We start from the raw sequence: 26206 nt of genomic DNA, 5'->3' as shown, positions 1-26206 counted from the left end.
TCTTGAACCACTGCAGTCCATGTGGGGTAGGTACACCCACAGTGCTGTTAGGAAGGGAGTTCCAGGATTTTGACCCAGCGACAGTGAAGGAACGGCGATATAGTTCCAAGTCAGGATGGTGTGTGACTTGGAAGGGAACTTGCAGGTGGTGCAACTGCTGCCCTTGTCCTTCTAGTTGGTAGAGGTCGCGGGTTTGGAAGGTCCTGCCTAAGGAACCTTGATGAGTTGCTGCAGTGCATCTTGTAGATGGTACACACTGTTGCCACTGTGTGTCGGTGGTGGAGGGAGTGAATGTTTGTAGATGGGGTGCCAATCAAGCGGGCTGCTTTGTCCTGGATGGTGTTGAGCTTCTTGAGTGTTGTTAGAGCTGCACCCATCCAGGCAAGTGGAGAGTATTCCATCACACTCCTGACTTGTGCCTTGTAGATGGTGGACAGGCTTTGGGGAGTCAGGAGGTGAGTTACTCGCCGCAGGATTCCTAGCCTCTGACCTGCTCTTGTAGCCACAGTATTTATATGGCTACTCCAGTTCAGTTTCTGGTCAATGGTAGCCCCTAGGTTGTTGACAGACTGGTTCAGTTGTTGTGTACATCCGTTTAACCTTGATCCACCTTGAAAAATATTTGACTGTTAAGATTAGATAAGATTTTCCATCAAAAAAGAATAGATCCATTGCCAAACATTCCCACGGTCTAGTTGGGAATTGGGTCAATCTTGTCTGTGAACTGCACATATGTCATAGTTTGAAATCAGTTCTTCGATATCTTTCGATATTCTTAGCCACCACACAGATGCCTGAGCCTGTGTTCTACATCTAGTTATACCCATATGACCCGGGTCTATTTTATCCAAGATATCTACCCGGAGTGACTCTGGAATCATCAATCTGTCGTCATATACCAGCAAATCTTCCACTATGGTAAAGTGTCATCTGTGTTCGAAGATCTTCATCCTCTTACTCTTGTTGCAGCCAGCTTTCCTTGCAATATTGGCAGATGTAGGTACATTCTTCATCAATGCATGAGCAATTTGTTGGATGAAATAGGAAGCAGGAATTTGCTAATGATTCTCGTCTTTTGCGGGTCTGCCATTATGCCGCTATTGCTGACTATGTGTTCTAAAAAACAAATGGACGTCTTTGAAAATTCGCACTTCTCATGAAGTGTTAGGCCTTGGTCCTGCAGACAATTCAAAACCACTCTAACCCTTAGGTTATGTTCTCCAGTGGACTCACCATGAACTCAGATGCCATCTCCCATTTGGCAGATGACACCTTCAAGGCCCTGTAGAATATTTGACATAGTTCTCAGGAATATTTCCAGTGCTGACGTGATACCACATGGAAGATGGTTAAAACAACATTTTCTAAACAGAGTAATGAAGGTTGTCAATAACATTGACTTCTTATCCAATGAAACTTACCAAAAGTAAGTTAAGCTTTGTGAAGACGGTACTTCTGGATAACTTTGCCAAACTTTCGTCCACTGAGGACATTGGTTGGACTTCTCATGCCACAGCCTTATTAAGTTAAGTCGACACGAATGTGAAGATCACTGTTGGGTTTAGGAACTGGAACCATTCCTGTGCACCACTCTGTAGGCTCAGTGACAGGAGGAATGACTCCCATCCTGGTCATGTCTCCTAGTTGATTTTGCACTTGTTTCAAATTGATTGTGAGTGTGGAATCTTCCTCGGTGTGAAGAGACAAACTTTGTTCTGAAAAGTAATACTATATTCAGTCTTCAGTCTTCCCAGACCAGTAAACAATTTCAGGAATTCCTCTTGAAAGTGACTCCTGCATTCTTGCTGCTTAACCTCTTCTACTTTCTCTATATAAGATGAAAGTCAACACAAGCTCTTCTACTTAAGAGTGAGAACTCCTGATTACTTAGGACATACATTGGTTCTAATAACTGCTTTCCCTTGTACTGAAGTGTTGCCTGTAACTTCCCTTTTACTTCAAGTTCAACCCCTCCTGGGCCACTTAACTGAGTTTCCATTGGTAAGTGTATGGATAGCCACAGCTCTTGATCTGATGAGACTGTTGCAGTTGCTCCAGTGTCAAGTTTAAAATTGGCGATATGTCTGTTGACATTGTAACGACCAGGTGAGGAAGGTGTCTTGGGTTCCCTCTCAGCTTTCACCTGGTCTTACCGTAACAGGGTTTAATTTTAAACACACCGTGTTTTTAGCTCCCCCTTGGTGAATCCTTGTTCACCGCTTTCCAATTATAAAGCAAAGAAACCAGCACAAACAGGCTTTCTTAGGTTTAAAGAAGAAAAATTGAAATTTATTAACCTTGAACTTAAACTCTAATTCGGTTAACGCCTACGGATACACGACACGCCCACTCTAGCATGCATACGCGATACACACATGCAGATAGAGACAGAAAAGGGCAGAAGAAATAAAGTGGAAAAGTTTGAGGCAATATCTGGAGATGGTTTTTTGTTACAGTTCCTCAAGTTCGCTGCAGTGTCCTTGATTGTAGGTCGTTCTTGCTTTACGTTGGGACCCAGTATTCTTCTTAAACCTTGTTCAGATAGGAGACTTTTATCTCTTGGGGTTCATGTATCTTCAGTGGATTTAGAGGCTTGTGAGAAAGAGATGGGAGCAGACAGGAGAGAGATCTTCTCAGTCCAGGAGCAAACAGACACTCTCTCTGAGTTCAAACTGTTCGTACAATTCAGAAAAAACTCAGGTTGCCAAGCAGGTTAGTCATGTGACTAACTGCTCTGGCCACGTCTTGGATTGTATCACCTTAGCAGTCTCTGGAATGCTCCCCTTACACACAATACCTCGCGATCAAGATTCATTTGTCGGTTGAATGTGTCAGGGAATGGTCCTTTGTCTTTCCAAACATTGTCTGTTCATATGAAAATGTCTTTTCCAGCCAGGGCTGATCTGTTTAACTAGTCCTTTCTTCACTCCAGTAACAGCTTAAAATCAATGAGCCTGACAAAATTTATGTGCCTCATTCTTGGCAGGTGGGGGCCTAGCATGACAATATATATATACCTGCAGACCAAAATGCCTGATTAGGATCATTGATCTCGCTAAGAAAGTGTTTTGATTGCTCTCCTGCAGGAGGTTGTTTAGCTTTGTTAACCACTCTATTCTTGAATGCTTTTTCTTTAGAACTGTGCCCTATTTGCCTACAATAAAAACATTCTTCTCTATTTGCAGGACACTATTTGTGCCTGTGGGTACTTTTAGCGCCACATACGTGGCAGGGATTAATGGTGCCTTTCACTTCCCCCCTCCGCACCAGGTTACCTTTTTCCCTGGTGCCTCTTTTTCAGCCATCTGATTAAGGATCTGTACGGTTGCTGGAGGTTTCCCGAACCAAGTTCTTTCTTCATCTCTCAGGTTTACTCCTTTATTCTTCCGGACCTCTGCTTGTCTCACCAGCTGAATAGCTTTGTCCTGGGTGAAGTCTTCATTAGACTGCAATAAATCTGATAGGAATTCATCAACAATGCAATCTCTTATCAGTTCTGCTATAAGATCTCCATATTCACATCCTGAAGTGCAGAAAACTGCAAGGCAAGGAACAAGGTGCTGGAAGGTGGAACTAGATTGGGTGGCTAGTTTTTTCGGCTGGCGCAAACACGATAGGCTGAATGGCCTCCTTCTGTGCTGTAATTTTTCTTTGGTTCTATGGTTCTATCTTTCAGCTATCCATGGTGCACTCATCCTGATCTTGAGACCCAATTCCTCTAGTATACCCAAATTACAACAACTTGCATTTAGCATTGTGAAATGTCGCTAAACGCTTCACAAGAGCATTATCAAACACAATATGACACTGAGCCACTTGGTGATACTAGGACAGACTAAATCAACAAGACAGGTTTGAAGGCGCATCATAAAAGAGTAGAGGGAGGTGTGGAGAGGCGGAGAGGTTTAGGGAGGGAATTCACGAGCTTAGGGCTCAGTCGGGTGAAGGCGTGGCCACCAATGGTAGAGTGATTAAAATCAGGGATGCCCAAAAGGCCAGAATTAGAGGAACGCAGATATGCTGGCGGATTGTGGGTCCAGAGGAGATTACAAGATAGGGAGTGGCGAGGCCATGAAGGGATTTGCAAACAAGGATGAGAATTTTATAATCGATGTCAGTGAGAAAAGGGTGACTGGGACTTGGTGCAAGTTAGGACACTGTCAGCAGAGTTTTGGATGACCTTGTTTATTTGGGGTGGGAGATGGGGCGGTGGGGGCTAATCAGGAACTTAGAATAGTCAAGTCCAGGGGTAATGAAGGAATGGGTGAGGGTTTCAGCAGCAGATGAGCTGAGTCGGGTGATGGTATGGAGGTGGAAATAGACGGTCTTTGTTGTGGCGCAAATACATAGTCAGAAGCTCATCTCAGGGTCAAGTGTAATACCAAGTTTGCGAACAGACGGGCTTAATCTCAGACTGGCATCAGGGAAAGGGATGGAGTCGGTAGCTAGGGAACAGAGTTTGGAACAGGAACCAAAAACAATGGCTTCAGTCTTCCCAATAATTAATGATTTGAAATTTCTGCTCATCCAGTACTGGATATCAGATAAACAGTCTGATAATTTACAGACAGTAAAGGAATCGAGAGCATTGGTGATGAGGCAGAGCTGGGTGTGGTCAGCGTACATTTAAAAAAATTCATTCATAAGATGTGGGCGTCACTGGCCAGGTCAGCATTTATTGCCCATCCCTAATTGTCCTTGAGAAGGTGGTGGTGAGCTGCCTTCTTGAACCGCTGCAGTCCATGTGGGGTAGGTACACCCACAGTGCTGTTAGGAAGAGAGTTCCAGGATTTTGACCCAGTGACAGTGAAGGAACGGCGATATAGTTCCAAGTCAGGATGGTGTGTGGCTTGGAGGGGAACTTGCAGGTGGTGGTGTTCCCATGCATCTGCTGCCCTTGTCCTTCTAGGTGGTAGTGGTCACGGGTTTGGAAGGTGCTGTCTAAGGAGCCTTGGTGCTTTGCTGCAGTGCATCTTGTAAATGCTGCCACTGTGCGTCGGTGGTGGAGGGAGTGAATGTTTGTAGGTGGGGTGCCAATCAAGCGGCTGCTTTGTCCTGGATGTTGTCGAGCTTCTTGAGTGTTGTTGGAGCTGTGAAAACTAACGCTGTGTTTTTAGATGATATTGCCGAGGGGTAGAATGTAAATGAGAAATAGGAGGGGGACAAGGTAGATCCTTGGAGGAGACCAACGGTAACGGTGCAGGAGCAGGAAGAGAAGCCATTGCAGGTGATTCTCTGGCTACAATTAGATAAGAATGGAACCAGGTGAGTGGCTCAGTGAAGTATAAGCAGTAATTCACCTTTCCAGAGGAGGTTATGTGTCCACATTGAAACGTCCCCTAATTAAACCTGAAAGTTTCCACTTTAGTAATAAAAACAAAAAACGCTGGAAATACTCTGCTCACTGACCTGAAACGTTAACGCTGCTTCTCTCTCCACAGATGCTGCCAGACCTGCTGAGTATTTCTAACATTTTTTGTTTTTATTTCAGATTTCCAGCATCTGCAGTATTTTGCTTTCATTTTAGTTTCCACTATCGAGCTGGCTTCTTGACATGCTGACATTCTTGCTGGTTTTAACAACCCTCCAGAACCCAAACCCCCAAACTCCTCTCCAACTACGCACCACCCCCTCCCCCCCTCCCTCCCCCCAGAGAGTTAGTGTTGCAAATCGAATGTCTCAAAGAGACAGGCAAAGCAAGCTGTGCATCACCAGGACATCAGGGTCTCAAAGGAGGAGTAGCTCGGGTCCCAAATCATCAATTGAGAACTCTGGAAGCAGGAGGCCTCCCCGGCTCTATACTCCTTACAATCTGACAGGTCAGAGGGACCAATAACAAAGGGAATGTGAGACCCAGTCCATCACTGAGTGAAATCCCTGGAGTAACAAGATCTAATTAGGAGATTAAACCTAGAGAAAGTCTTCTTCTAGTAACACAATAAAAGCTGGTTTCGAAATGGAACGGTGTGTAGATCAATTTAGTCTGATGTAGTATAAGGTGATTCTATTACATGATCAACAACAGCTCAGCGTTATAAAATTCCTGAACACTGTAACATCTCGAGCTCATAGCAGGGAGGAACGAAATACTGAGGAGTACCAGGAGAGTTAGGAGAGGTAACTGAAAGCACAGTCTGAAAGCTGAGTTTCTGGCCACTTCTAAAGGTGGGGAGAGAAATTACAAGGGGCAGGGATAAGGGAAACAATTCCAGGGAGTTGGATAGAATGTGGGACATCTGATTTTCCCATCCACGAACACACAGTCTGCGTGGGACCATCACTGTGTTAGTGCTTTAAAGATGTACCTTATTGTTGCTGGTGATAGTTGAGCCTAGGTAGGTGAACTCTTGAACCACTTCCAGAGTGTGGTCGCCGATATTTATGGATGGGGCATTTCTGACGTCCTGTCCCATGATGTTCGTTTTCTTGAGGCTGATGGTTAGGCCAAATTTGTTGCAGGCAGCCGCAATCCTGTCGATGAGTCTCTGCAGACACTCTTCAGTGTGGGATGTTAAAGCAGCATTGTCAGCAAAGAGGAGTTCCCTGATGAGGACTTTCCGTACTTTGGTCTTCGCTCTTTGGTCTCCATCCATAAATAACAGTGACCACACTCTGGAAATGGTTCAAGAGTTCACCTACCGAGGCTCAACTATCACCAGTAACCTGTCTCTCGATGCAGAATTCAACAAGCGCATGGGAAAGGCTTCCACTGCTATGTCCAGACTGGCCAAGAGAGTGTGGGAAAATGGCGCACTGACACGGAACACAAAAGTCCAAGTGTATCAAGCCTGTGTCCTCAGTACCTTGCTCTACGGCAGCGAGGCCTGGACAACGTATGTCAGCCAAGAGCGACGTCTCAATTCATTCCATCTTCGCTGCCTCCGGAGAATACTTGGCATCAGGTGGCAGGACCGTATCTCCAACACAGAAGTCCTCGAGGCGGCCAACATCCCCAGCATATACTCCCTAATAAGCCAGCGGCGCTTGAGATGGCTTGGCCATGTGAGCCACATGGAAGATGGCAGGATCCGCAAGGACACATTGTACAGCGAGCTCGTCACTGGTATCAGACCCACCGGCCGTCCATGTCTCCGCTTTAAAGACGTCTGCAAACGCGACATGAAGTCCTGTGACATTGATCACAAGTCGTGGGAGTCAGTTGCCAGCGATCGCCAGAGCTGACGGACAGCCATAAAGGCGGGGCTAAAGAGTGGCGAGTCGAAGAGACTTAGCAGTTGGCAGGAAAAAAGACAGAAGCGCAAGGGGAGAGCCAACTGTGTAACAGCCCCGACAACCAATTTTATCTGCAGCACCTGTGGAAGAGTCTGTCACTCTAGAATTGGCCTTTATAGCCACTCCAGGCACTGCTCCACAAATCACTGACCACCTCCAGGCGCTTACCCATTGTCTCTCGAGATAAGGAGGCCAAAAAAGAAGAAGAATTGTTGCTGATGCTGTAATTTGATCAAAAGTTAGTCCCAATGTCCCGTTATTTTGAAGGAAAACATACTGGTGTAGTACGCACATTTAAAGATGTTTCCTGAAATTTAAGTCTGAGCATTTGGCCAGATTCCCTTAACTGCCAATGCCTAACATTGCATCAAATAATAAGAACTAACTGGAGCCAGACTGGAACATTTGGTTGTGAATAGGGAGATTAGACCCAGGTTGCTGGAGAGTGACGGAAGGTGACGTTATCTTCTCGCTGAATAAATGGATTGGTTGTTTATTGTGAAATCATAAAGAACCCAAACACAAGCTTTACATCGGGAACAACGTGTTAGTTACCAGGATCTTCCCTGGCAGGTGTAACAGCCAATCAACAAACTTCAGGAACGCCCTTTACATTGGCAGAGAAGTTATGAACATGGTGCCCAGAAGGTCAGGGGCAGTGTGGAAACAACGGAGCATGACTTATACTTACAAACCTCCCTGAACTACATGGAAAACCTCCAACCGTGTAGACTTCCCTACTCATTAATTGAGGTAATTATGCTGGGCGTAGCAAAAGAAAATCAGTCATAGCAGGATAGGAAAGAGTAATGGCTCTCCACGTGAACCTTCCAGGGACTAGTCAATGTTCTGTCTAAACCTCACAAATTATTGTCTGACTTTATCAAGCAAAAGCTTGCTTCAATAGTCCCAGAACATGAACACCCTCACTGCTTCCTCTGGAGATCCCCTGTGCTACGGTTACAGTAATATAATGTCATTTTGAGTAGTTAAAAGCTACTCAATTGCACGATTAACAAAAACATTTAGAAATGTACGAATTATTCCTGTCAGATTTCCATTCCTGCCACTGAACTGAATGATCCTAACTGAAGACTAGGATGCATTGTTCCTCCTCAGCCTGTCCGCAGATTTCGATGCAGTTGACTACACCAGTCTCCTCCAATATCTATCCTCCGTTGTACATCTCAATAGGACAGAGTTAGTTTGGTTGTACTCTTACCTGCCTGATCATCTCCAATGATCGAATATTTTCCAGGCCCTCCACGTAGTTAGTTACAGAGCCCTCCAAACACACATCCTTGCCCATTGACTTTTCCTTCCCCATTGATATGTCGCCCCTCGACAACATCATCCGCCTATACGGAATTATCTACTGTGGGTATGATGATGACAGCAAAGCTCACTCTCTCCCTATACTCTCTTGACCTCTCCTCTGCCTTTGCAATGTCACACTGCTTGATTGACATCTACCTCTCCACCATTCTCCCTTCTTCAAGACCCTTCTTAAAGTCCAGCTCTTTGGCCAACCTTCCTAATGTGTTGGTGTCTGTTTTTCACAATGCAGCTTGAGACATTTTCTATGTTAAAGGCTTTATATAGATAAAAGTGGCATAGAAATTCGATGGCTTTGCCTGCTACTCATGGGGTTAATTGACGCCTAGCCCTCCAATATGGCGGAAGGGAAGTGTGCATTCATTTCGGCAGGAAGTTGGCGGCCCAGCTGATGATATGGGCGAAAAAATAGACGTCCAGGACCCATCCCTCAAGCAGGCATCAGAACTCTTGTGTGAGTCAATAAGGGGCTGAACACTGGTTTGAGGCTCCCTATGCAAAACTAGTTTCGAAAACAGGGTCTACATGAGATCGAAACTTAAAAGAACCACTGCAGCCGATAACCAAAAATAAGTTTCTTTTACAAAATGACACCCAATCTCTACATCAAGCACACCATCGGCACAGGTTAGCTGCAAAGCTAAAGAAAGACTTTCATTTATATAGCACCGTTCACAATCTCAGGACATCTTTGAATTAGTGTCAAGCAATCTTTTAAATACACCTGAAAGGGCAGTTAGAGCCTCAGTTTAACCTTTTACCCAAAAGCTATATCCTCCAGCAGTACAGTGTTAGCCTGGAATTGGAGCTCAACTCTCTGCAGTGATCCACAACCTTCAGACACAGACGGAGAATGTCACCAACTGAGTCATTTAAATCTTCTTCTACACAGTCCCCATCAAACACTCCCAGGGCAGGTACAGCACTGGGATTGGCTGCTTTCTCTGACTTGGGAGCCTGAGTGCATCAACGAGGTGCAGCTGACTGTAGCTGTGTGCAGAGGTTGGAGGCTGCAGGCTGTGTGACTGCTGCAAGAGGGAGAGACTCAAACTGAAACAAAAGTTTTTTCCAAATTTCAACAAAGGAAGGACTTCCAGAGAACTGGAAGCTCTTTTGTGAGTTTGCTTGGTACTGAAAGTCTTTTTCATTGATTGTTGGGGGTGGGGAAAAGAAGAGACCTGAAGACCTTGGGTAGGACTGTATTGTTCAATAGGGAGCTCCTGTGTTTAACATCTTTGGACAGGGAGCTCCCTCCCCACCCCAACTACTAAGTCTGGGACAGCTGGAGCTGCCCAGGTGAAGAGATTTCTCTTATCTGAACATCGAAGGAGGCGTGTGTCTTGGCTTAATGTGTGATATGTCACATAGTCATAGGGAGGGGAAGGCCCCAGTACATGAGGCCCCTCCTGAAGGAGTAAGTGGGGCCCTGCTTGTGGTGGGGGAGCCTGGGGAAGCCGCCCATTCTGCCACTGCTACTGGGTCGGGTGCCCTGAGTGAAGGGGAGGCGAGGCCCCAGAGGGTCGGCCCTCCCAGCCGGAGTCCACCACCAACCAAGAGACACCCGACCCGGTTATAACCGAGAATGCTGCCCCATCTGCTGGGCCTGTGGGTGTTGGCGGAGCGGGAGATGGCCTCCTCTCTCCGCCTCCAGTCTCGGCTCCGGCTGGTTTTCCGGAGTCGGGAACTTCTGTCTCCCCTGGACCACTCATTGGCCTGGGGACGGAGGTGGAGGGGGGTCCTGAGCCGTTGGTGCCTACAGGCTCCAGTTTCACAATAGAACCCAGAGAGGACTCCTCCGCCTTCGATCCTGGGGGTGGGATCGTGACGGAGGCGGGACCAGCTGGCGCGGCCGGGACGTCCGCCCCACAGTGTGTGGTAGATGTGTCGGCCGCTGGCGGTGACGACCCGAAGGAGGATGGGGATTCGGTGCGGGGCACGGGGATGATCTTGATTCCATCGCCAGAGAGGTGGTGGAGTCCCTTGTGCCTCCCACCGAATCTCCTCTCATCCCCACGGCAGAACTCCGGGATTTCCTCGCGGCTTGCAGGGGTTGCCGCAATAAAGTTCAGCTGGCCCTCGACCGTTGGTCGAATCTGGCGCTGATCATACAGTCCGTCCGTGCCGCCCTTAAGATAGCGGGCAAGCGCGCGGACGTGAAACTGGTTGAGAGGCGCCGTTTTAATGTGTTCCTCAATGGGTTGCTGGGGGAGTGGAGGGCCAGGTGCACTTCCACTCCCTCCTCACAGTGAGGTGTTTGTGACGGGTTTTAATTACCTTTGACATGAAGATAACCATAGCCAGCCTCAACATCAATGGCAGCAGAGGGGCTCACCGCAGATTTCACAATCTCTCAGTCCTCAGGGAAGGGAGATACGCGGTGAGCTTTCTGCAGGAAACCCACACCGTTCCGGGAGACGAAGCCACCTGGCTCCTGGAGTGGCAGGGTGGGGTCTACATGAGTCACCTCACCCCTATTTCTAGTGGGGTGGCTATCTTGTTGGCCCCGACTTTTCAGCCGGAGATCTTGGGGGTCAAGGAGCTAGTGCCGGGCCGCTTGCTCCACCTCGCCGTTCGCCTGGGTAGCGTGACGCTCCACTTTGTGAACGTGTACGCGCCCAGGCCCGGCGCGTTGCAAGCGCGCTTCTTTGAAGAAGTGTCCGCTCTCTTGAGCTCCATCGATAGCGGCGAGTGCATCATCCTCGGGGGGGATTTTAACTGCACCCTCGAGGTGGGGGATCGCTCCGGTCCCCAGCGCGGCCAAGCGTCAGTGGAGAAGTTGAGGGGACTGATCAGCTCCCTTAACTTGGTGGACGTCTGGCGGAATCTCCATCCCGACTCCAGCGCCTTCACGTGGAGGTCTGGAGGAGGAGGGTCGCGAATCGACCGCCTCTACATTTCGCAGGCGTACGTCTCCCGTGTCTCGGCGACCTCCATACGGCTGGTGCCGTGCTCGGACCACCACCTGGTGTGGGCGGAGTTTACTCCGCTCCGCACGCGGGCGGGGTCCACGTACTGGCACTTTAACAACCGGCTGCTGGAGGACGTGCGATTTCGGGACTCGTTCTGTCGATTCTGTGCCGACTGGAGAAGGAAGCAGGGGGGCTTCCCCTCCTTGAGGCTATGGTGGGATGTGGGCAAGACTCACATCCGCGTCTTCTGTCAGGAGTACGCGAAGGGGTCGAACAAGAGGCGGGAAGCCGAGATCGGGCTCCTTGAGAGGGAGGTGCTCGACTTGGAGTCCCGCCTCGGTCATGCCGTCGTGGACCCGGCCCTGTGGCAGGCGTACAAAGAGAAGAAGGGCGCGCTGAGGGACCTGCAGCTCATAGGGTCCTGAGGCGCGTACGTGAGGTCGCGGATCCAGATCCTGGAAGATTTGGACCGCGCCTCACCCTTCTTCTACTCGCTGGAAAAATAGCGGGGGGTCCGTAAGCAGCTCGTCGAGCTGCTGGCCGACGACGGATCCTCCATCACGGATCCGGAGGGAATGGGCCTCCTGTTCCTACTTATTACAGTGCGTTGTTCTCTCCGGATCCGTCCAGCGAGGATGCGCGCAGAGTTTTGTGGGAGGACCTGCCACAGGTCAGCCCGGAGGGCGCCGAAGGATTGGAGGCTCCGCTCACGTTGGCGGAGCTGACCTGTGCCCTCCACCTGCTCTCGAGGGGCAAATCCCCGGGGCTGGATGGGCTGACCGTGGAGTTCCTCAGGGCGTTCTGGGACGTCCTGGGGGACGATTACGCGCGGGTCCTGGGGGAAAGCCTGGCGACCGGGGAGATGCCCCTCTCGTGGTGCAGGGCGGTCATCGTCCTGCTGCCAAAGAGGGGCAAATTCCGCTTGCTTATAAACTGGCATCCGGTCTCCCTCCTCAGCATGCATTATAAGATCTTTGCCCGGGCTATGTCTACCCGCCTGGGCTCCGTGCTGGCCCACATGATCCACCCCGACCAGTCCTACACGGTCCCGGGCCGGTCCATCCAAGACAACATCCACCTTGTCCGGGACCTGATCCATCTTTCCCAGAGGACAGGTCAGTCGGTCGCCTTTCTGTCCCTCGATCAGGAGAAGGCGTTCGACAGGGTGGATCACGAATACCTTTTTGGGACTCTGCTCGCTTTCGGAATCGGGCCGCATTTTGTACAGCCTACAGCTATTCTCCTTGCTATCTACCACACGGCCAGTCTTTGTGTGTTCTGTAAACTTCTTGATCATTCCACCTACATTTACATCCAAATTGTTAATGTATGCCATAAAAAACAGGGGACCCAGTACTGAGCCCTGCAGAACACCACTGGAAACAGCTCTCCAAACGCCAAAACAGCCATCAACAATGAGCCTTTGTTTCCTGTCACTGAGCCAATTTTATGTACACCTTGCTGTATTCCCCTGGATCACATGGGATTTTTTTTTAACCAGTCTGCCATGGGCGACATTGTCAAAAGCCTTGCTAAAATCCATGTTGATCCATGTTTACTCTTTCCCTCTCCACAGATGCTGCCACACCTGCTGAGTATTTCTGGCACATTCTGTTCTCATCCAGGAGGTTACCATTGACCAGAAACTGAACTGGAGTAGCCATATAAATACCGTGGCTACAAGAGCAGGTCAGAGGCTAGGAATCCTGAGGCGAGTAACTCACCTCCTGACTCCCCAAAGCCTGTCCACCATCTACAAGGCACAAGTCAGGAATGTGATGGAATACTCTCCACTTGCCTGGATGAGTGCAGCTCCAACAACACTCAAGAAGCTGAACACCATCCAGGACAAAGCAGCCCTCTTGATTGTCACCCCATCTACAAACATTCACTTCCTCGACCACCAATGCTCAGTGGCAGCAGTGTGTATCATCTACAAGATGCACTGCAGCAACTCAAGATTCCTTCGACAGCACCTTCCAAACCTGCAACCTCTACGACCCAGAAGGACAAGGGCAGCAAATGCATGGGAACACCCCCACCTGCAAGTTCCCCTCCAAGTCACACACCATCCTGACTTGGAACTATATCGCCGTTCCTTCACTGTCACTGGGTCAAGATCCTGGAACTCCCTTCCTCACAGCATTGTGGGTGTACCTACCTCACATGGACTGCAGCGGTTCAAGAAGGCAGCTCACCACCACCTTCTCAGAAGGCTTCCAATAAAGTCTTGCACAGGAGATTAGTAAGCAAAATTAGAGTGCATGGGATTGGAAGTAATATACTGGCATGGATTAAGAATTGGTAATGGACAGAAAACAGAGAGTAGGAATAAACAGGTCATTCTCACTATGGCAGGCTGTGACTAGTGGGGTACCACAAGGATCAGTGCTTGGGCCCCAGCTATTCATAATCTATATCAATGATTTGGATGTGAGGACCAAATGTAATATTTCCAAGTTTGTTGATGACACCAAACTAGGTGGGTAAGTGAGTTGTGAGGAGGATGCAAAGAGATTTCAAGGGGATTTAGACAGGCTGAGTGAGAGGGCACGAACATGGCAGATGGAATATAATGTAGAAAAATGTGAATTTATCCACTTTGGTAGGAAAAACGGAAATGCAGAGTATTTCTTAAATGGTGAGAGATTGGGAAGTGTTGATGTCCAAAGGGATCTGGGTGTCCTTGTTCATAAGTAACTGAAAGCTAACAGGCAGGTGCAGCAAGCAATTAGGAAGGCAAATGGTATGTTGGCCTTTATTGCAAGGGGATTTGAGTACAGGAGTAAAGAAGTCTTGCTGCAATTGTATAGAGCCTTGGTGAGACTACACCTGGAGTCTTGTGTATGGTTTTGGTCTCCTTACCTAAGGAAGGATATACTTTCCATAGAGGGAGTGCAGCGAAACTTCACCAGACTGATCCCTGGGGTGGCAGGGTTGTCCTTTGAGGAGAGATTGAGGAGATTGGGCCTATATTCTCTGGAGTTTAGAAGAAAGAGGTGATCTCATTGAAGCACGCACAATTCGTTCAGGGCTCGACAGGGTACATACAGGAAGGATGTTTCCCCTGGCTGTTGAGTCTAGAACCAGGGGACATAGTCTCAGAATAAGGGGCAGGTCATTAGGAGGAAGATGAGGAGGTATTTCTTCACATGGGCAGTGAATCTTTGGAATTCTCTACCCCAGAGGGCTGTGGAAGCTGAGTCGTTAAGCTTGTTCAAGACAGTGATCGATAGATGGAAAGAAATGAACAATATGGGGATAGTGTGGGAAAATGGTGATGAGGTAGAAGATGGTGAAGCAGGCTTGAGGGCCGAACGGGCTACTCCTGCTCCTATTTCGTGTGTTCCACGAAGCAAAAAATTAAAAAATACTGGCACATATCCATGAGACTTTCTATAACTACTGACACACTCCCAGAGACCCCCTGTAAATACTGACACTCTCCCGGAGACCCCCTATAAATACTGACACACTCTCGGAGACCCCCTGTAAAAACTGACACACTCCCGTGGACCCCTGTAAATACTGACACACTCCCAGAGACCCCCTGTAAATACTGACACACTCCCGGAGACACCCTGTAAATACTGACACACTCCCAGGGACCCCCTGTAAATACTGACACACTCCCGGAGACACCCTGTAAATACTGACACACTCCCGGAGACACCCTGTAAATACTGACACTCTCCCAGAGACCCCCTGTAAATACTGACACACTCCCAGGGACCCCCTGTAAATACTGACACACTCCCGGAGACACCCTGTAAATACTGACACACTCCCAGGGACCCCCTGTAAATACTGACACACTCCCGGAGACACCCTGTAAATACTGACACACTCCCGGAGACACCCTGTAAATACTGACACTCTCCCAGAGACCCCCTGTAAATACTGACACACTCCCAGAGACCCCCTGTAAATACTGACACACTCCCGGAGACACCCTGTAAATACTGACACACTCCCAGGGACCCCCTGTAAATACTGACACACTCCCGGAGACACCCTGTAAATACTGACACACTCCCGGAGACACCCTGTAAATACTGACACTCTCCCGGAGACACCCTGTAAATACTGACACTCTCCCGGAGACCCCCTGTAAATACTGACACACTCTCGGAGACCCCCTGTAAATACTGACACACTCTCGGAGACCCCCTGTAAATACTGACACACTCCCGGAGACACCCTGTAAATACTGACACACTCCCAGAGACCCCCTGTAAATACTGACACACTCCCGTGGACCCCCTGTAAATACTGACACACTCCCGGAGACCCCCTGTAAATACTGACACACTCCCAGAGACCCCCTGTAAATACTGACACACTCCCAGGGACCCCCTGTAAATACTGACACACTCCCGGAGGCCCCCTGTAAATACTGACACACTCCCAGAGACCCCCTGTAAATACTGACACACTCCCAGGGACCCCCTGTAAATACTGACACACTCCCGGAGACACCCTGTAAATACTGACACACTCCCAGAGACCCCCTGTAAATACTGACACACTCCCAGAGACCCACTGTAAATACTGACACACTCCCGTGGACCCCTGTAAATACTGACACACTCCCATGGACCCCTGTAAATACTGACACACTCCCAGGGACCCCCTGTAAATACTGACACACTCCCGTGGACCCCTGTAAATACTGACACACTCCCATGGACCCCTGTAAATACTGACACACTCCCATGGACCCCTGTAAATACTGACACACTCCCGGAGACACCCTGTAAATACTGACACACTCCCGTGGACCCCTGTAAATACTGACACACTCCCATGGACCCCTGTAAATACTGACACACTCCCGGAGACCCCCTTTATATACTGACACACTCCCGGAGACACCCTGTAAATACTGACACACTCCCAGGGACCCCCTGTAAATACTGACACACTCCCGGGGACCCCCTGTAAATACTGACACACTCTCGGAGACCCCCTGTAAATACTGACACACTCCCAGAGACCCACTGTAAATACTGACACACTCCCGTTGACCCCTGTAAATACTGACATACTCCCGTGGACCCCTGTAAATACTGACACACTCCCGGAGACCCCCCTGTAAATACTGACACACTCCCAGAGACCCCCTGTAAATACTGACACACTCCCGGAGAGCCCCTGTAAATACTGACACACTCCCGGAGACCCCCTGTAAATACTGACACAATCCGGGAACCCCCCTGTAAATACTGACACAATCCGGGGACCCCCCTGTAAATACTGACACATCCGGGGACCCCCTGTAAATACTGACACACTCCCGGAGACCCCCTGTAAATACTGACACAATCCGGAGACCCCCTGTAAATACTGACACAATCCGGGGACCCCCTGTAAATACTGACACACTCCCGGAGAGCCTCTGTAAATACTGACAGACACCTGGGATCCCCCGGAATAAAAACTGACACATTCCCTGGGACTCCACTAATTACTGACACACATGTGCAGACACCTGGGCGGCACAGTGGCGCAGTGGTTAGCACCGCAGCCTCACAGCTCCAGTGACCCGGGTTCAATTCCGGGTACTGCCTGTGTGGAGTTTGCAAGTTCTCCCTGTGTCTGCGTGGGTTTCCTCCGGGTGCTCCGGTTTCCTCCCACAAGCCAAAGACTTGCAGGTTGGTAGGTAAATTGGCCATTATAAATTGCCCCGAGTATAGGTAGGTGGTAGGGGAATATAGGGACAGGTGGGGATGTGGTAGGAATATGGAATTAGTGTAGGATTAGTATAAATGGGTGGTTGATGGTCGGCACAGACTCAGTGGGCCGAAGGGCCTGTTTCAGTGCTGTATCTCTAAACTAAACTAAACTAAACTAAACCTGTAAATGTTGACACATTCCCAGGGACCCTCTGTAAATAATGACACACTCACAGAGACACCTTGAAATACCGACACACTACCGGGGACCCCCTGGAAAAACTGACACATTCCCGGGCACTCCTGTAAATATTGACGCACTCACACAGACTCCTGTGAATACTGACACACTCCCGGAGACTCCCTTTAAATACTGACACACTCCTGGGGACTGCCCAGTAAATACTAACACACTTCCTGGGATCCTCTGTAAACACTGACACACACTGCGGGGAACCCCTGTAAATACTGAAACAGGCCTGGACACTGCCCTGTAAATACCGGCAGATTCAGAGACTACTGTAAATACTGACACAGTCCCAGAGACCCCTTGTAAATACCGACACACTCCCAGAGACTCCTGTAAATACTGACACACTCCCAGAGACCCCCTGTAAATACTGACACACTCCCAGGGACCCCCTGTAAATACTGACACACTCCCGGAGACACCCTGTAAATACTGACACACTCCCAGAGACCCCCTGTAAATACTGACACACTCCCAGAGACCCACTGTAAATACTGACACACTCCCGTGGACCCCTGTAAATACTGACACACTCCCATGGACCCCTGTAAATACTGACACACTCCCGGAGACCCCTGTAAATACTGACACACTCCCATGGACCCCTGTAAATACTGACACACTCCCAGAGACTCCCTGTAAATATTGACACACTCCCAGAGACTCCCTGTAAATATTGACACACTCCCAGAGACTCCCTGTAAATACTGACACACTCCCAGAGACTCCTGTAAATACTGACACACTCCCGGAGACACCTTTTAAATACTGACACACTCCCGGGGATACCCTGTAAGTACTGACACTCTTACTGGGCATGCATGAGCTGCTTTGGGCCATCATCCACTGAAGGCACTGATAGAGCAAAAGCTATGGGCCCTGACAATATTCCGGCAATAGTACTGTAGACCTGTGCTCCAGAACTTGCCGCGCCCCTAGCCAAGCTGTTCCAGTACAGCTACAACACTGGCATCTACCCGGCAATGTGGAAAATTGCCCTGGTATGTCCTGTACACAAAAAGCAGGACAAGTCCAACCTGGCCAATTACCGCCCCATCAGCCTACTCTCAATCATCAGTAATGTGCAGGACGGTGTCATCGACAGTACTATTAAGCGGCACCTGCTTCGCAATAACCTGCTCAGTGATGCTCAGTTTGGGTTCTGCCAGGACCACTCAGCTCCTGACCTCATTACAGCCTTGGTTCAAACATGGACAAAACAGCTGAACTCAAGAGGTGAGGTGAGAGTGACTGCCCTTGACATCAATGACCTTCCTTCAATCATAGTGGGGATGTTCGCTGATGATTGCACAATGTTCAGCACCATTCGTGACTCCTCAGATACTGAAACAGTCCGTGTAGAAATGTAGCAAGACCTGGACAATATCCAGGCTTGGGCTGATAAGTGGCAAGTAGCATTCGCGCCACACAAGTGCCAGACAATGACCATCTCCAACAAGAGAGTATCTAACCATCTCCCCTTGACATTCAATGGCATTACCATCGCTGAATCCCCCACTATCAACATTCTAGGGGCTACCATTGACCAGAAACTGAACTGGAGTAGCCATATAAACACCGTGGCTACAGGAGCAGGTCAGAGGCTGGGAATCCTGAGGCGAGTAACTCACCTCCTGACTCCCCAAAGCTTGTCCACCATCTACAAGGCACAAGTCAGGAGTGTGATGGAATACTCTTCACTTGCCTGGATGGGTGCAGCTCCAACAACACTCAAGAAACTCAACACCATCCAGGACAAAGCAGCCCACTTGATTGGCACCCCATCTACAAACAATCACTCCCTCCACCACCAATGCACAGTGGCAGTAGTGTGTACCATCTACAAGATGCACTGCAGCAATGCACCAAGGCTCCTCAGACAGCGCCTTCCAAACCCGCAACCTCTACCACCTCGAAGGACAACAGCAGCAGATGCATGGGAACACTACCACCTGCAAGTTCCCCTCCAAGTCACACACCATCCTGACTTGGAACTATATCGCCGTTCCTTCACTGTCACTGGGTCAAAATCCTGGAACTCCCTTCCTAACAGCACTGTGGGTGTACCTACCCCACATGGACTGCAGCGGTTCAAGAAGGGAGTTCACCACCACCTTCTCAAGGGCAATTAGGGATGGGCAATAAATGCTGGCCTAGCCAGCAACGCCCACATCCCATGAATGAATTTTAAAAAAACATCATTCTGCATCCTCCTTGGGAAAACCTTCCCATCAAATCGCTCACAACTGCCTCACCTCTGGGCCTCTGTTCACCACAATACCTCTGCAGACATTGTCCCTGAGTGTGTGTCAGTCTTTCAAGTGGGTCGGAAAGGTGTATTAGTGTCTACAGGGGTCCCCAGGAATGTTAGTTTACCTCAAAGGCCAGTTTGTAAAGCTGATATAACACTGCATCAGAAATGCTGCCAAAACATCATTGAGAGATCTCTGGGCATCGAGAAATGTGAAAAGCTGGAAAGTGATCTCATGTATTGACCCAGAGTAAGTTAGGACATTGTGTTGGTGGAAACAACTTGTTCAGGTTTATAAAGTACTGATCAGGAGAACATCAGGAACCACAGTAAATAGCACATGAAACAAATCAGACAGTTTGTCCCAATCTGTTCACCTGCCAGAGGAAGGATCGTTGAATCCTCACTGGCCTCTACATGTGCACACAACACACACACACACACACACACAGCTAAATCCAGGCTCAGTGACTGAAAGCTGCTTTTCCCAGGCATGGGACAGCTGGAGAGGTTTTCAGTGACCCTGGGCCACAGTCTGCACGTGCTGAGTGTGGCCTTTCTGCTGAAGACTCTGATTCCAGTCAGACAGTTTCAAGTATTGACCCAGAGCAAGTGGACCTGAGGTGAAATCAGTGCCTAATAACAGCAGGAGTCCATTCAGCCCTTCGAGCATGCTCCATCATTCAATTAGAGTCATAGAGTTATACGGCACAGAAACAGGCCCTTCGGCCCATCGTGTCTGTGCTGGCCATCAAGCACCTATCAATTCTAATCCCAGTTTCCAGCACTTGGCCCGTAGCTTTGTATGCTATGGCGTTTCAAGCGTTCGTCTAAATACTTCTAAAATGTTGTTAGGGTTCCTGCCTCTCCCACCTCCGTTCCAGATTCCAACCACCCTCTGGGTGAAAATTTTTTTCTTCAAATCCCCTCTAAACCTCTTGCCCCTTACCTTAAATCTATGCCCCCTGGTTATTGACCCCTCCACTAAGGGAAAACGTTTCTTCCTATCTAACCTATCAATGCCCCTCATAATTTTGTATGCTTCAATCAGGTCTCCCCTCAGCCTTCCCTGCTCTAAGGAAAACAACTCTAGTCTTTCCAGTCTCTCTTAATAGCTGAAATGCTCCAGCCCAGGCAACATCCTGGTGAATCTCCTCTGCACCTCTCCAGTGCAATCACATCCTTCCTATAGTGTGGCGACCAGAACTGTACACAGTACTCCAGCTGTGGCCTAACTAGTGTTTTATACAGCTCCATCATAACCTCTCTGCTCTTATATTCTATGCCTCACGAATAACAGCAAGTATCCCGTATGCCTTCCGAACCACCTTACCTCTCTGTGCTGCTGCCTTCAGTGATCTATGGACAAGTACACACCAAGGTCCCTCTGCACTTCCGAGGGTCCTACCATGAATTATAAATTACCTTGCCTTGTTAGTCCTCCCAAAATGCATCACCTCACACTTCTCAGGATTAAATTCCATTTGCCACTGCTCCGCCCATCTTACCAGCCCATCTATATCGTCCTGTAATCTAAGGCTTTCTTCCTCACTATTTACGACACCACTAACTTTCGTGTCATCTGCGAACTTACTGATCATACCTCCTATATTCATGTCTAAATCATTAATGTACACTACAAACAGCAAGGGTCCCAGCACTGATCCCTGCGGTACACCACTGGTCACAGGTTTCCACTCGCAAAAGCAAGCCTCGACCATCACCCTCTGCCTCCTGCCACTAAACCAATTTTGGATCCAATTTGCCAAATTGCCCTGGATCCCATGGGCTCATATATAAAAACAAGAAATGCTGGAACCACTCAGCAGGTCTGACAGCATCTGTGGAAAGAGAAGCAGAGTTAACGTTTCGGGTCAGTGACCCTTCTTCGGAACTAGCAAATATTAGAAATGTCAAAGGTTATAAGCAAGTTCCGAAGAAAGGTCACTGACCCGAAACGTTAACTCTGCTTCTCTTTCCACAGATGCTGCCAGACCTGCTGAGTGATTCCAGCATTTCTTGTTTTTATTTCAGATTTCCAGCATCCGCAGTATTTTGCTTTTATTATCCCATGGGCTCTTACCTTCTTAACCAATCTCCCATGTGGGACCTTATCAAAAGCCTTACTGAAGTCCATGTGGACTACAACAACTACTTTACCCTCATTTACACATCTAGTCACCTCCTCGAAAAATTCAATCAAGTTAGTTAGACACAATCTTCCCCTGACAAAGCCACGCTGACTATCCCTGATTAATCCTTGCCTCTCCAAGTGGCGATTAATCCTGTCCCTCAGAATTTTTTCCAGTAGTCTCCCTACCATTGATGTCAGACTCACTGACCTGTAATTATCTGGTTTAACCCTGCTACCCTTCTTGAATAATGACACCACATTCGCAGTCCTCCAGTCCTCTGGTACCTCTACCGTGGCCAGAGAGGATTTGAAAATTTGTGTCAGAGCCCCTGCAATCTCCTCCCTTGCCTCACATAACAGCCTGGGATACATCTCATCTGGGCCTGGGGATTTATCCACTTTTAAGCCCGCTAAAACCTCCTCCCTTTCAATGCTAATTTGTTCAAGTATATCACAATCCCCCACCTCTACACCTACATCGTCCTTCTCCATAGTTAACACAGATGAAATGTAATCATTTAAAAGCTCACCTATGTCCTCCAGCTCCACACACAGATTGTCACTTTGGTCCCTAATGGGCCCCACTCTTTCCCTGGTTATCCTCTTACCCTTAATATACTCATAAAATGCCTTAGGATTTTCCTTGTTAGATCATGGCTGCTCTTTACATCAACTCTGTTTACCCGCCTTCGCTGCATACCCCTTGATACCCTTACCCATTACAAAGCTATCGATCTCAGTCATGCAGGCTTGAATTTACCCAGCAACAACAATCTTTTGGGGAGACAGTTCCAGATTTCCACTACCCTTTGTAGGAAAAAGTGCTTCCTGATTTCATTCCTGGATGGCCAGGCTCCAATGTTAAGGTTTTGTCACCTTGTTCTGGACTCCCCAACCAGAGGGAATAGTTTTTCTTTGTCTAGCATACCAAATCCCTTTATCATTTAAAACAGGTCAATCAGTTCACCCCTCATACTCCTAAACTCAAGGGCAACAAGCCAAGTTTATGTAGCCTGTCCTTGAAATTTAACCCCCCAAACCCCAGTATCATTCTGATTGCAGACGATAAAGAATCTGATGGGAAGTCAGGGGGTAGTGAAGATGTGTGGGTAAGGGGGCAAAAAGCACAGATGGGAAATGTGAAATAGAAACCGCAAATGGTGGAAGCTGGTCGGTCTATATGGGTAAAGGAAATGACGGGTTCTATGTGCCAGGTTTATGTTGCAAACATCATAAGCTACCTTGCAGATGGTGTATGATCCGTCGTGTATTCCTGACATTTTCTGTGTTTGATTTGAGACCAACCCCTGTCTGCACAGCTTTGTTGGAATTTTTCTCTGTCTTGTCTGGGACAGAACTCTGCAGAGACCTGGATACGAATCCCCAGGGCCTGATGGTCTGCATCCCAGAGTACTTAAGGAAGTGGCCCCAGAAATAATGGATGCATTGGTGGTCATCTTCCAAGATTCTATAGACTCTGGAACAGTTCCTACAGATTGGAGGGTAGCAAATGTAACCTCACTATTTAAAAAGGGAGAAAGCAGGGAATGATGGACCAGTCAACCTGACATCGGTAGTTGGGAAAATTCTAGAGTCCATTATCAAAGATTTTATAGCAGAGCACTTTAGAGAACAGTGGTAGAATTGGGCAGAGTCAGCATGGATTTATGAAAGGGAAATCATGCTTGACAAATCTACTAGAATTCTTCGAGGATGTAACTAGTAGAGTTGGTGAGGGGGAGCCAGTGGATGTGGTTTATTTGGACTTTCAGAAGGCTTTTGACAAAGTCCCACATAAGAGATTAGCGTGTAAAATTAAAGCGCATGGGATTGGGGGTAGTGTATTGTGATAGATAGAAAATTGGTTGGCAGACAGGAAACAAAGAGTAGGGATAAATGGGTCTTTTTCCGAATGGCAGGCAGTGACTAGTGGGGTACCGCAGGGATCGGTGCTAGGACCCCAGCTATTCACAATATATATTAATGATTTAGTTGAGGGAACTAAATGTAATATCTCCAAATTTGCAGATGACACAAAACTGGGTGGGAGGGTGAGTTGTGAAGAGGATGCAGAGAGGCTTCAGGGTGATTTGGAAAGTTGAGTGAGTGGGATAATGCATGGCAGATGCAGTATAATGTGGATAAATGTGAGGTTATCCACTTTGGTGGCAAAAACAGGAAGGCAGATTATTATCTGAACGGCTATAAACTGAGAGAGGGGAATATGCAGAGAGACCTGGGTGTTCTCGTACACCAGTCGCTGAAGGTAAGCATGCAGGTGCAACAGGCGGTAAAAAAGGCAAATGGTATGTTGGCCTTCATAGCGAGAGGATTCGAGTACAGGAGCAGGGATGTCTTGCTGTAATTATACAGGGCCTTGGTGAGGTCACACCTGGAATATTGTGTGCAGTTTTGGTCTCTTTATCTGAGGAAGGATGTTCTTACTATAGAGGGAGTGCAGCGAAGGTTTACCAGACTGATTCCTGGGATGGCGGGACTGACCAATGAGGAGAGATTGAGTCGGTTAGGATTATATTCACTGGAGTTCAGAAGAGTGAGGGGGATCTCATAGAAACCTATAAAATTCTAACAGGTCTTGACAGGGTAGATGCAGGAAGGATGTTCCCGATGATGGGGGAGTCCAGAACCAGGGGTCATAGTCTGAGGATACGGGGTAAACCTTTCAGGACTGAGATGAGGAGAAATCTCTTCACCCAGAGAGTGGTGAGCCTGTGGAATTCACTACCACAGAAAGCAGTTGAGGCCAAAACGATGTATGTTTTCAAGAAAGAGTTAGATATAGCTCTTGGGTCTAAAGGGATCAAAGGATATGGGGCGAGAGCTGGAACTGGTTACTGAGTTGGATGATCAGCCATGATCGTAATGAATGGCGGAGCAGGCTCGAAGGGCCGAATGGCCTACTCCTGCTCCTATTTTCTCTGTTTCTATGTACATCGTCACCTCCCAACCATTAGGAATTGATGATGCTTGGGCGGAGCTGAATCTCCAGTGACTGTGCATTTAAATGAAGGTCAGAAAGGTTTACAAAGCATATATTGGAATCCTGAGGGCTTTATAAAGCAGGTTTGACACAGGACTGGATATGAACTCAAATTCAAACACTGTAAGATTACCCTTGCAGGGAATCTCCTCCTTCTTCAGTATGGAAATATCGACTTAGTGTTGCGAATCGAGTGTCTCATGGGATAGGCGCAATGAGCTGTGTTCACCAGCACTCATCACCAGGACATCAGGGTCTCAGAGGAGGAGTAGCTCGGGTCCCAAATCATCTATTGAGAACTCTGGAAGCAGGAGGCCTCCCCGGCTCTATACTACTTACAATCTGACAGGTCAGAGGGACCAATGACAAAGGGAATGTGAGACCCAGTCCATCACTGAGTGAAATCCCTGGAGTAACAAGATCTAATTAGGAGAGTAAACCTAGAGAAAGTCTTCTAGTAACACAATAAAAGCTGGTTTCGAAATGGAACGGTGTGTAGATCAATTTAGTCTGATGTAGTATAAGGTGATTCTATTACATGATCAACAACAACTCAGCGTTATAAAATTCCTGAACACTGTAACATCTCGAGCTCATAGCAGGGAGGAACGAAATACTGAGGAGTACCAGGAGAGTTAGGAGAGGTAATAAAAGCAAAATACTGCGGATGCTGGAAATCTGAAATACAAACAAGAAATGCTGGAATCACTCAGCAGGTCAGGCAGCATCTGTGGAAAGAGAAGCAGAGTTAACGTTTCGGGTCAGAGACCCTTAGGAGAGGTGACTGAAAGCACAGTCTGAAAGCTGGGTTTTCTGGCCACTTCTAAAGGTGGGGAGAGAAATTACAAGGGGCAGGGATAAGGGAAACAATTCCAGGGAGTTGGATAGAATGTGGGACATCTGACGAGGAGAGAAGGAGGGCGTTTAACCACAGGAACAAAGAGGATCGATGGGTTCACCATGTCTCCAAGTGACCCTGCAGTTTCCTGAGTGCTTTGTGTACCAGGATGATCAACGCATCGCATTTATCCTTTGTGTACTTAGAGTCAAATGGAAGGGTGTTACATTGTCCTCACCGTGGAGTCTCGCTGCAGTTTACACACAACTCACCTTGGCATGACCTTTATTTAAAAGATTCTTTAAAACGATACATAGTTGTTGCTGATCCTGTAACTTGATGAGAAATTAATCCGACATGTTTACCCATTTTGAACAAAGACATATTATTGTACTGTGTGCATTTATAGATGGTCCTTTAACAGTAATTTAAGTCCGAGCATTTGGTGAGATTCCCTTAAATGCCTAACATTACATCAAATAACAAGAGCTAGCTGGAGCCAGATTAGAACATTTGGTTGTGAATAGGGAGATTAGACCCAGGTTGCTGGAGAGTGACAGAAGGTGACGTTATCTTATAG

This window comes from Heterodontus francisci, chromosome 4 (assembly GCF_036365525.1).
Source record: "Heterodontus francisci isolate sHetFra1 chromosome 4, sHetFra1.hap1, whole genome shotgun sequence".
In the NCBI taxonomy this organism is placed as follows: domain Eukaryota; kingdom Metazoa; phylum Chordata; class Chondrichthyes; order Heterodontiformes; family Heterodontidae; genus Heterodontus; species Heterodontus francisci.
The sequence above is the reverse complement of the archived record's forward strand: the minus strand, read 5'-3'. Positions refer to the sequence as shown.